Here is an 11,346-nt window from a genome sequence, read left to right on the forward strand (position 1 = left end):
TCTTCTCTGCCACATCCCAGGCCTTGCAGTTAAGTGTGCCGAGATTCCAAACAGGGACTACATTTCCCTCTATGTAAAAACAGTCTGCTGATTTTGAACAAAATGGCTCCAAATTTACATAATTAAAATTCCAGTGTCTTTCAGATCACAACAATGGGTAATTAACATTGTTACTTGTCAGCTGGGAAATACCTCGGGGAGGAGGAGATCAGAGCCCAGCCGCTTTATTTTGGGCCACATCTCACGGACAATCGGGGCTAATTGACTCACCCCCATCTCATCGAAAATGAATGAAAAGAACGTTGAAAGTCACTCAGCCCGGCTGGCGATCCATGCAGAAAGGCTGCTGGCTCAAACAATCCCGCGTGAGACCAGAACCCCAACCCTGCATTCGAGGATGGCGGCCTGACAGTCTAATTTAGAAGCGTTGCTTAAAATCTTAATCAGCGTGTTGAAATTAGCAGAGGCGAGTTTTGACACCGTGTTTGTTGTCTATGGTTATCATTTTTAATAAACGTTAAAGTGTTTTTACAGGTGTGGAAAAAACACATCCCTGGGATACCTATCTCCTAGGTTTGTACTCTACACTCAAGGAAAAAAAAACATGTCATCGTCAAGAATGAAGACGTAACATTCATCAGAGCTCGTCTTCCTTTTATTTTGCGGTTCCCCGAAAGCTATCTGCAATCCTAAGCCTGCGTCCATCTTCCCTGCAGAAGTATGTCTTGATTGACACATCTCCAAATAAGCTTGTGAATAGCTTTCCGTATTAGCCTCAGAATAATTCAGATGTCAAATTACGGCTCACAGACTCCCTGACTCCTCTCGCGCCCCAGAATGAATTTTTTAAATATTTGGGAGAAAATATTAAATTTTGTTCAGGTTGGGTCAAAGTTCAGATCATTTGGTAATAAAGAGCCACAGAGGGTGTTTGCACAGAACTGGGGGTGGCATTGATTTTATTTCATGCGACAGCTGCAGGTCAGGCTGACCCTTGGTGAGCTGTTTGGAGTTTGCGAGCCTGCAGCTTTCGGCATCTCTGGCAGTTTGCCGTGGGTTTCCTTTGGACAGAAAAGGGAACGAGGGAAGAAAGAAGGGGAAAAAAATGTGACTCTTTCTCTCTCTGTGTGCAGGAGTCCTAGCTGATGTCATCTCTAAATATGCAGCTTTAATTGCTCCTCTCGGCAGCAGCAAGGGGAGAGGTGATCTTCCGTGTTTTCATCCCTGTTGAAACTACACTGCCGATTCAGCCTGGATTCCTGTCCTGCAAACTGCACAGAAGCATCTCTTACCAGCAAAAAGGCAAAGCGGCGCTTGCCTGGCTGATAATGACCACTTTTCATAATATTTGTTGGATGCTCTGTAACGTGTGGCTGAGAAAACTCTCATTATTACTGGCTGTTTGCGCAGCTGTAAATATTTAACCAAGAATGCTACCTGCTTTGTGGAAAGACTGGCTAATTACACCTGCTCCTGTCTATAATTACATATTGTTGTAAAAATTCCAGGATAATGACACAACTGTGTCTTCTTCGTGCAAGGGGTAAATTTATACCGAGGACAGCGCTTGAATTTCCATAAGCAATTAGCCTACACGTTTTCATCCTTGTGTTTTCCTGTGATTTTATTGAAATGAAAGATAATGAATTAAATCCAATTACAGCAAGAAGACAGCCAGCAACTGGATGTTCATTGGGAACCACAGTTCTACTTTGTAAGCAAACTGAGGAGGAGAACTATGTCCCTGATCAAGACAGGAGAAGCATCTCGATAAATTAGCAATATCAGCCTGAGAGCACGGTTCCTGCTGAACAGCCCTTAATGGAGACACGGGTTCTCTTCACAAAATGTTTCTTCTAACGGTGCATATTTCTAGTCTGATGAATGTGAGGTACTGCTCTTGGCTTGTAGCCTGATTATGAGTGGAACATCTCTATAAAAAAAATGTTTCCCCAGATGCCATAATAAAGCCCAAGACAATAATCTATAGTTCACAGGGTTTGTCAAACAGAGCGAGAGAAAGAGAGAGCACTCTGGAATCCAGGAAATACGAGGCAGGTAATATCCTTATCTTCTTACTTTAAAACATGGGCATTCCTATTCTTTTGGAAATCTTAGCTCTCCAGGAGATGTAGAGAGATGTAACCCCTCTCTAGGCTACAGAAAAGGCTCACTTGCTTTAATCAGGAGACTGTTCAAAGACGCAGAGCCACGGTTCCCGAAAAACAAAACAAAATGAGTGGCTTGACGGCACAGACATTTTCCAAATCAATACGTCTCTACATCTTTATAGCTCTCTTTTCCTTTTTTGCTCCCTCACCATCTTTCCTCTCCACCCCTCTTCTCCCTCTGGATAAATGCAAACACCTTCAAATGTCAAAAGTGGAGACATGACCCATCCTTTAACCGCACACCGAACGATGATGTTCTGAGTGCCGCATCATTTCAGACACAAACACATCTTCCCGGCTTACGGGCTCCCTGGAACAGTTTTAAACCTGATGGTGATGAATTCACTTATTTATCTAGTGGTCATGACTATTTCTACTAACACTTTGGTAAATATGAGGGTGATGGTGTAATTATAGCAGGCAGGGGGAGGAGGAACGGTGACAGCCCAGCCGGCCGGGGATGGGGAGCTGACAGGCTGCCCTGCCCAGCCCAGCCAGGCAACTATTCTCTTCGATTTCCTCTCAGTGGCCAGGCTGGAGTGTGGCTGCCTAATGGTTTGCTGTCGATACAGTAAAAATGCTTGCCCGTCTTTACCTCTAATCCATTCTGAGAGCACTCTTTACGTAAATGGTCTATGCCGTTTTCTTCATTTTCAGAAAAGGCAATCGAGTAAGATCGAACCACACAGGCTGTTGGTACAGGGTTTGGGGAAGCATGTGTGTGTTTAAAAAAGCACAATGATTAATTCAGAGACACAGCATTTTGTGTTAAGTTGTCTTTGACTATTTTCTTCCTAGCTGTTTTTTTCTTTTAAAGGGCTCTGAAAATCAATGCTATGTTTCACTACCATCCATCTTTATATAGTAATAAATTAAGTGGGAGGTATTGATATTTTTGACTGAGCTTTTAAAATTTACATACTAATGACAATTATACCCTTGTGGCTGTTGATTTCTACTGCTGTTTACTGCTCGTGACTTGGGAAAGACTCAGTAGAAGTTTGCCTGGTTTCCCTATGTATATGAGGGTTCTGAAACCTCTACCCATGGCTCAGATGGAGGGCAGTCAGAGACCTGGTCCCAGGGAGGTGAGAGCTCAGAAAAGCTTTGCCTGTCTGCTGTTTCACTTGTTCTCCTGAAGAAATTCTGCAGGAACTCGCCAAGGCTGAGTGACCTCAGACTGGGCAATGGATGTGCTAGAGCTAAGCTCGGGTGATATCAAAATATCTAACACAGGTGTGGGGTGGGCAGTGGCCCTCCACCAACCAGCTCGTGGCTGAGATGTCCTGGAGGTTCTCCTGCTTTGCCAGCTGTTAACCCTTTAGGTGCTGAATTAAGGGAAGGGAAGAGGTTCTAGGAAAAGGCCAGGGCAATGGGCAGCAGAGGGCTTGGGAGAAAATGACTCTTTATCAGCTAGTTCAAAATATCCCAATATTTACTACTGGTGTCCATTGGGTGAATTTTAGCCCTGGATATGAGTCCCTCCACCCACAAATTTAGGAATCTTGGGGAATTCTTAGATGTATTGTGTGCCCTTCCCATTCCTTAAGAAAAAAAAGGCTAGAATTTTGAAACCTTGACATGGCCTCATGCTTCCAAACTATTCCTGATAAACCCTGTTCTTGTTGTTTATTTGCAAAGTAGTGTCCAACTCTTTTGCGGCCCCATGGACTGTAGCCCGCCAGGCTGCTCTGACCATGGGAGTGTCCAGGCAAGAATACTGGAGTGGGTAGCCATTTCCTCCTCCAGAGGATTTTCCCGACCCAGGGATTGAACTCGTGTCTCCTGCATGGCAGGTGGATTCTTTACTACTGAGCCTCCTGGGAAGCCCTGATAAACTCTGAGTTTGGGCAAAACTGTGGACAACCACCACTTGCCCTTATCTGTATTCCTCCTGTCAAGTAGGTTAAAGGCATCTTCTCAGCATTTGCAAATGTTTGTTTTGAAGCAGAGGGAAAGTCCTAGCAGAGAGGGGATTCAGGGAGCAAGGTCAAGCCTCCTATATGATTTTATTTTAGGAAATCAAATCCCTCTGGACAATCTGAGTGCTACCCACAGGCAGATGACCAGGAAAACTACCCACACACTGGCACAAGGGCCTCCACTGCATTTAAACGATTATTTGGGAGGACTGGGACAGCCTTAAAGTGCACAACGGTTTATTCACAGAGATTAATATGTCAGTAATATTGATTGTCGGAGGCCTGCTTCATTCTATTTAGGATTCCACAGGCCACAGACAGCAGTCATTCAGGTGTGATTTTTCCCTCTAGAATTTCTAGCAGGTTGAGGCGCCCGGTCCGGGAGATGCTGAATGGCAAATTCTGTCAAACTAGATACTGCCAAGGTGATCCCCAGGGCAAGGTGTGTGGATTTTGTTTACATGTTGCCAAGGCAGGCATCAATTGTCTGCTTCTATGTCAGGGTCCTTTCCCCCATCCCCTTCTAAATAAAGTAGGTCACCCAATGGCCCAGGCACCTAGGGTGTAGAGGAGCCAGAAGAGTCTTCCAGAATCAATTCTGAAATCATGATGCAGAATTAACCAATATTGTGGTTGTGGTTTAGCTGCTAAGTTGTGTCCAACTCTTGCGACCCCATGGACTGCAGTCTACCAGGCCCCTCTGTCCTTGGGATTCTCCAGGCAAGAATACTGGAGTGAGTTGCCATTTCCTTCTCCAGGGGATCTTCCCAACCCAGGAATCGAACCCGGGTCTCCTGCATTGCAAGCAGGTTCTTTGCCAGCTGAACTACAAGGGAAACCAAATATTAAGGGTGCTAAAAGTTTGGTGTCTCTGGTTTCCCACTGCATGGAGATTGCTCCGTTACATGCCACTGTCCAGGAAGTGCCTTTGCAAGAGTGTCTGCGATGAAAGAACAGAACCTATGAGAGGTGTGGAGAAGAACTCACTTTCATCAAAGGATCGGCTTTCAGGATGGTCTGGGAGCCCAGAGCATTATTGTATTACACACCACACTGAAACGCGCCTTGTTCTGATTTTTTTCCCTCCCCCTCCTCCTCTCTTTTCTTTGAGTGTTTTCGAAATAAAAGAGTTTTTTCTTCCAAATTGCGCTGGGAGGCAAATTCTTGAACGGTGTAATAGAAAATGTTAGACAATATTCCTTACCGGAGCTATTGACATTTTGGATAGTTGTGACACTTTGATTTTTCTCAAAACATATGGATCAAGCCTGGCTGCCTTATTGGACAGGAAGTCCGGATGAAAGGGCTTCCTTTATCTTTCTTTGTATTTTCCCCCCTCTGTTTGTTCGTGCCTTTCTCTCTGAATAGAATCGTGGTTTTCTTAAGCTGTCCGGGGAGTCGTTATTGCCTTACTAAATATTTCATGGTGCACAGCACACCATACCTGCCAACTGCTTCTTATTTGTTGTCAAAAATAAAGGGTTCATCCTTCAGAGGGGGAGGGAAAAAATTAAAAAAGATAGCAGGTTTCTCCTATTGTTTTCATTTTAAAGTTTCTCGTAGGCACCCCATGCACGGGAACACTGGAAATCTGAGAAGGAGGCTTTTATTTTCCCAGGGACGCACGGCTGGCCACTTATTTATTTATTTGCGGCTTATTTATTTAGTTGCCGCACACTCTTTGCTATGATTCCCAGCACTTGCTTCTTGGCGGTTTCCCTTCCGATTTGTTCAAAAGGGAAAAGTTCAAAGCGGCTCTGTCAGCTGAGGGAGAAGCCTGCTGAATACTAACCCTCCAGCGCCCGCCTGCGCTGACCTTGAGAGAGGGGCCCTAAACGGTTCCATCTCGAAGCCCCGCATGTGTGTTTTGTTAGACCAGGTCGGGAGGGGTCAGGGCTCACCTGAGGCCAGCGGAGCCCCGGCCGACCTGCCCGAGCAGCGGGGTAATGCATTTTTAAAAGGGACATTCTCGCCTCTGAGTGGGCCTAATATGGTCTCTGTTTAAAAACCTGTCAGAATCCCAAGCACACACTCCATAAAATATAAATAAGTACTTACTGTTTGCAGATGTTGCTTGTTTTTTCTAATGTGTGTATTTGAAGTCCCAGAATCCTCACTTCCTGTCAGGCTCCCCCATGCCTCACTCCTCCGGTTTCTGAAGGAACAAGGAGGGGGGAGCTTCAGATCGCAATTTCTCAATGAAGACACCTTCTGTCAAAGCTGTCAGCATCCCTGGAGCAATTAGCATTCCCTTTTTCTTTCTCTCTCTCCCCAACCTCCCCCCTCTCCCTTTCTCTCTCTCCTTCAACACTGAGGTTTATTTCTTGTCACAGCTTTACCTGGGCCTTGGAGAGCCACCTCCCTTGTTAGCAGCCTTTGAAAGAAGCTTAAAGTCTCGGGAAAGAATGATTCTTGGAGGCTCTGAAAGGCAATGCTGTAACTCGATAGGCCTGTAATCTGCACGCTGAGATTAATTGGAAAGAATTAGGGAAGGGACTACAGGGAGCTGCCATCATCCTTCCTGGGGAAATTCATAGATGGGGCCTCGTGCGTCTTTGCCACCTCCACCCCAAGAGTCCCATTGATAAATGCGCAGTGCAGGTGTCTGATTAATTTAGACCTGTGTTAGGCTGCATCTGGGCCACCGGCCCCTGAGTCTGACCCACAATTTCTAGATTCATCCACAGCAGTCTTCCTCCTGCTTCAACTGCACTGCACCCAGCTCACCCCCAGCTCCAAACCTGCTCCAAAGATGCTGGGTGGGAGCCTGATGGAGAAGTCAACTCCTGGTTCTGCATCTGTTGTAACCCCTTCTTTCTCCTCCTGTTTCCTTAGTTACTGCCTGCTGCCCTGGTGGGGGTGTTGAGTAACAGGTGGAACCTGGGCACACGTTTCTATGTGACCAAGCCAAGTAGCTCATTTAGGCCAGTGTTCCCAATGGGCAGTGCGTGAAGAGGGCTGTGGAAGTGACTGTTTGCTGTGCAGCCCTCCCAGGACGCACGCCAACATCTTAGTAACTCACTCTCTGGGGACCCCGCCACATGTACTTAGAAAGCAAGTCTGTGGACTTTCCAAAATCGGCAGTTTGGGCTTGTATTTTTTAATTTACTTATTCCTTGCCATGTATGCACTCCTCTGGTTAAAAAGACCAGCTGAGCCCTTGTTTTTTGGCCCCTTTCTTTCTTTACTTAGAAAGTGGTGGTTCAGAAGGAAACCCACTGCTAGGTCCCCGCTCTGTCTGCACATCCTTTTATTTCTGACTTTCCCAGTTTTGGAGCCAGTGGTCATCAACAGTTTATCAATAGCCTCATGAACTGAAAGCTTGCTGCCCCAGACCCAAATTACTGCTAAGAATCAAAGACTTCCCCTCCACCCACTTTAACCAGAGACTCTTGACAAATGCTATCCATTTGCCACGTGCTTTAATTATCTATTATTTTTAAAGAAAGAAAAGAAGAGACAGACACCAAGCCTTCCCTTGTTCCTAAAACCATTTGGGGAGGGTCTGATTCTGAACACATACCCAGGACAGCGTGGCTCCATGCCTGAGTCAGGCTAGTTGAGTTTGCTTCATCTTTAAAAGCACAGGAACCATAAATCAAGATGAAAATCCTACAGCCCCAAAGCCTTACCAATTGATACAATTTGAAAATGGGCAGCCGGAGAGGCTGGGGAGAAAGCTGACATGATGACTTTTATAATAGCAGAACGTTTAAGGTTATAGAAATAAAAGGAAGAGGATGAAATCAGGAGCGTTGATCTCTGCCTGCAGGCCCTCAGCTCACTGGAAGCTCCAGCAATTATTTCTGCTCTGGCTTTCCCCTCCTTTTTTTTCCAGCAGTCTGTTTGAAATGAAGCAGAACCGGGCATGGCAGGCTTATCAGTGTCGTTAGCTGACAGGGCGCTCAGCACACCTGCTTTTACTTGCTGCCATTTCAGGCACTAATGCCACAGAGAATGTTGCTTGGGTCCTTATAATGTGTAAAGATTCATTTATTTCACCTTTTGAACCTGCCTGACCCCCTGGGCTTGTGTTGCGGAGTGGGGGGAGGGCTGGAGAGGTTTTTTTTTTTTTCCTGGCACTTAGAAGAAGCTGGCAATTAGGGATCTGGCCCTGGGGCTGTTGCTATGATAGAAACTTAAAAGAGAGGTAAGGGCTTAGCCAAGGAGGCGCTGGGAGCCGGGCAGGACTTGGGCCACCCGAAGGGGACTGGGGGATGGTACCGAGCAGAATTCCCCTGACTGCTGCCTCCCTGGCCCCAAGGTGTCCCAAGTGCTGTGCTATTTTGACACGTGGGCACCCCTACTTTTGGAGACTCCCCCTATCACATCACACGTATTCAAATGTACCTACCTCTCTCATCGTCACTAAGACTGTTGACATATTAAAAAAATATGTATTTATTTATTTTTGGCTGCACGGGGTCCTAGCTGCCCACAAGGGCTCCGTAGGCCCGTGGCATGTGGGATCTTAGTTCCCCCACCAGGGATCGAACCTGAGCCCCCTGCACTGGACGGTGAGGTCCTAACCACTGGACCACCAGGGAAGTCTCTGCTGACAAGATCTTTAAAAATCCTTTTGCCGTTGCAATGACTTGGCCATGGGTACCTCGTTTTATTGACAGTGGCTAAGACTTCCTGGCAATCATCACATGCACCTAGGAATTCCTGTGGAGAGAAAGACCTACCCTTCAAACTGGTGTCCAATTAATGAAATTTTTATGAATACTAAATTTAGCCATCAATGAAGTTGACATAGTATTAAGTTTTGCAGACATTTTAATTGAACACCTATTCAATTTTGTGGTTTTCTTTTTGAATTCTGGAGCATTCAGAATTAAATCCTATAGGCCCCAGAAAATAGGATTTAATTCTGAATCAAACATTTTAATAGGCCCCAGAAAAACAGAATCTGGCCACCCCAAACCTGATGGCCCATGTGCATAATGATGCTTTTTCTTCCCTTTCCCTTCTTTTTTTCTTGCCTTCCTTTGATATGGGTTTGACCAATACATTTTCCCTTCTAGAAGTCTTAGTTTAAGGTTTTGGTTTCTCAGGAGTAAAATTGTAATTCTTGTTGGTGGGTATTATACTCTTGTAGGAATTTGATTCTGTTTCCTCCTTCTATTTCGTATCTCATGACAAGTACTGAAGAGAGTAGGGCATATTCTTCAACCTCTACATGGAAATCTGGGAATTCCTTCATTTCTTGATGTTTCCTTCTTTTCAAGAGGTTGATCATATACCTCTGTTGTTTATGCCTCAGCAGCACTTCCTCTTCTTTCATTAATACAATTCCAGTTTCCTCAGGGAGAGGCACCCCTGCCCAGTGATTTAGTCCATTTGTCTCCAGGTCAATTAGAGCATCCCATCATCCTGGCCAGTTATTGGTTTCAGAACTTCTATAACTATTTGGAAAAATAGAGCCTTTATTTTAATGCAGAGATTGCTGGCTTAAGAAGCTGCCAAGAACCAATTGTGCAGATAGTATGGTTGAAGCAGAGAAAAACAGACTAAAGAAGTTAAGCTAGAAGAACAAAGTCTTAATGATAGTACAAAGGCCCCTGGATCCAGCCATACCTGAAAGCCATAAAGCGATATCACCCCTAAAAGAATTGATTAGATGAACAGGTAAATTCCTACTTTGCTTAGGCCAGTTTGACTTGGGTGGCTGTCACTTGTGATCAAAGGGATCTTGACATGTTCTGATATCATTAAGCAGGCAAGGCCAGGAGAGAGATCTCATTTCATCTCCTCTGTTAGGAAGCAGGTTGAATTGGAATGTGAGATGTGGGTGTTGGAAGATCGGGGAGGGGAACAATGTTATCGATAAGGAGAATAATGTCGTGGACCAGTCACTGTGCTCATGTCTCCCAATAACTCTCAGAAATTCATTGTCCCCAATTCACAGAAAACAAATTGAGGCTCAAAGCCACCTACCCAGGAAAAACACAGCCTGATTGGTTTCGGACCTGTTTTACTCTAAAGTGGCTCAGACCAACACCTAGAACTAAATGTTTGAGCTCATGTTTCTAATCCTTAGGGCACAAAGCCCTGGAGGCTCAGGTCCTCCTGTTGGATCCTATGGTCTTGCATTGCTTTGCTGCTTAGTCACTCAGTCGTGTTTGATCATTTACAACCCCAAGGACTGCAGCCTGCTAGGCTCCTCAGTCCATGGGCTTCTCCATGCAAGAATACTGGAGTGGGTTGCCATTTCCTCCTCCAGGGAATCTTCCCAACCCAGAGAATGAACCTGCATCTCCTGTGGCTCCTGCATTGCAGGTGGGTTCTTTACCACTGAGCCACCTGGGAAGTTTTTGTGCTCATTATTCCACTTTTTTCTCACTGCTACCTCCATGGAATTCCTACTATTTAAAGTTCCATTCCTATGAGTCTGGAGAAATTTTACACTCCTTAGACTCTTCTATGAATTTGCAAATTCCAGTTGATATTTCAGGTATTCAGACTCCTTGGGATGAGTTTAGGGAGGGTGGGAGATAGAAGCAGGTATCAAAGAAAGAAAAACTTACCTATGTCCCAATCATTTCAAGACTTGGCCCTAACAAAGGAAAAGAGGCCACACCCTTACCTGATAAAGAAGAAGTAAGGGTCTAGAAGAAGTGGATCTTGGATTATTCTGCCTGTTTTCAGTCTTGGTGTGACTAAGTTCTCTTTTATAAAACCTTCCTCTCTCCATCCTCCCACCTGTGATTCTGACAGCTCTCACTCCTCACCAAAGCCAAAGAATCTCAGAAAACATCTTAGGAGGTGCTTCATTAAAACCAATTGACTTGGCATCTGGGTTCCACTATTGATAAACTCCCAATAGAAACCAACTGAGCCTTTGATCTAGTGAGGGCAGGTGTGTGCACAACCTTGTTGCCCAGGCTTCCCAAGTTGGGGAAGGTACCAACCAGAAGGTCTTAGTAAGAGTAATGACCTCCTTGCTGTAAGTCTCCTTCTACTGGTTCTATGGACTCTCCACCCATTTAGACTCATTCCTGCTCATTTTGGGAGCAATCAGAGGTGTCTCACGAATACTTACACTCCAGTTATCTCAGCTACAATCAAGAGTCCACCATTTTCCTTGTGTCCTACTTTTAATTGTCCAATTACCACTGCTAACGCCACACGTGAAGTCTTATCCGTTTTCCCAGTGCATCTGCAGGTAGTCCTGTCCCCCGAGTTCATTCATTCCTCTAATATTAGCTCCTCCCCGGCCCTACTCTTTGTGCCTCAATGGCAGAGCAGGT

General features: G+C 45.3%; 1 long non-coding RNA gene across 4 annotated transcripts in view; it reads right to left on the bottom strand.

Moving 5' to 3' along the window:
* LOC129631520 (uncharacterized) overlaps positions 1-10,672 on the bottom strand; it is a 28,680-nt gene extending 18,008 nt beyond the window's left edge. For all 4 annotated transcript variants that reach the window (XR_008704066.1, XR_008704065.1, XR_008704064.1 and 1 more), the window contains exon 1: positions 6,152-10,672. This is a non-coding gene — a long non-coding RNA (uncharacterized LOC129631520). The remainder of the gene's footprint in view (positions 1-6,151) is intronic.
* Between the last annotated feature and the right edge of the window lie 674 nt (positions 10,673-11,346).

This window comes from Bubalus kerabau, chromosome 17, assembly GCF_029407905.1.
Source record: "Bubalus kerabau isolate K-KA32 ecotype Philippines breed swamp buffalo chromosome 17, PCC_UOA_SB_1v2, whole genome shotgun sequence".
NCBI lineage: Eukaryota > Metazoa > Chordata > Mammalia > Artiodactyla > Bovidae > Bubalus > Bubalus kerabau.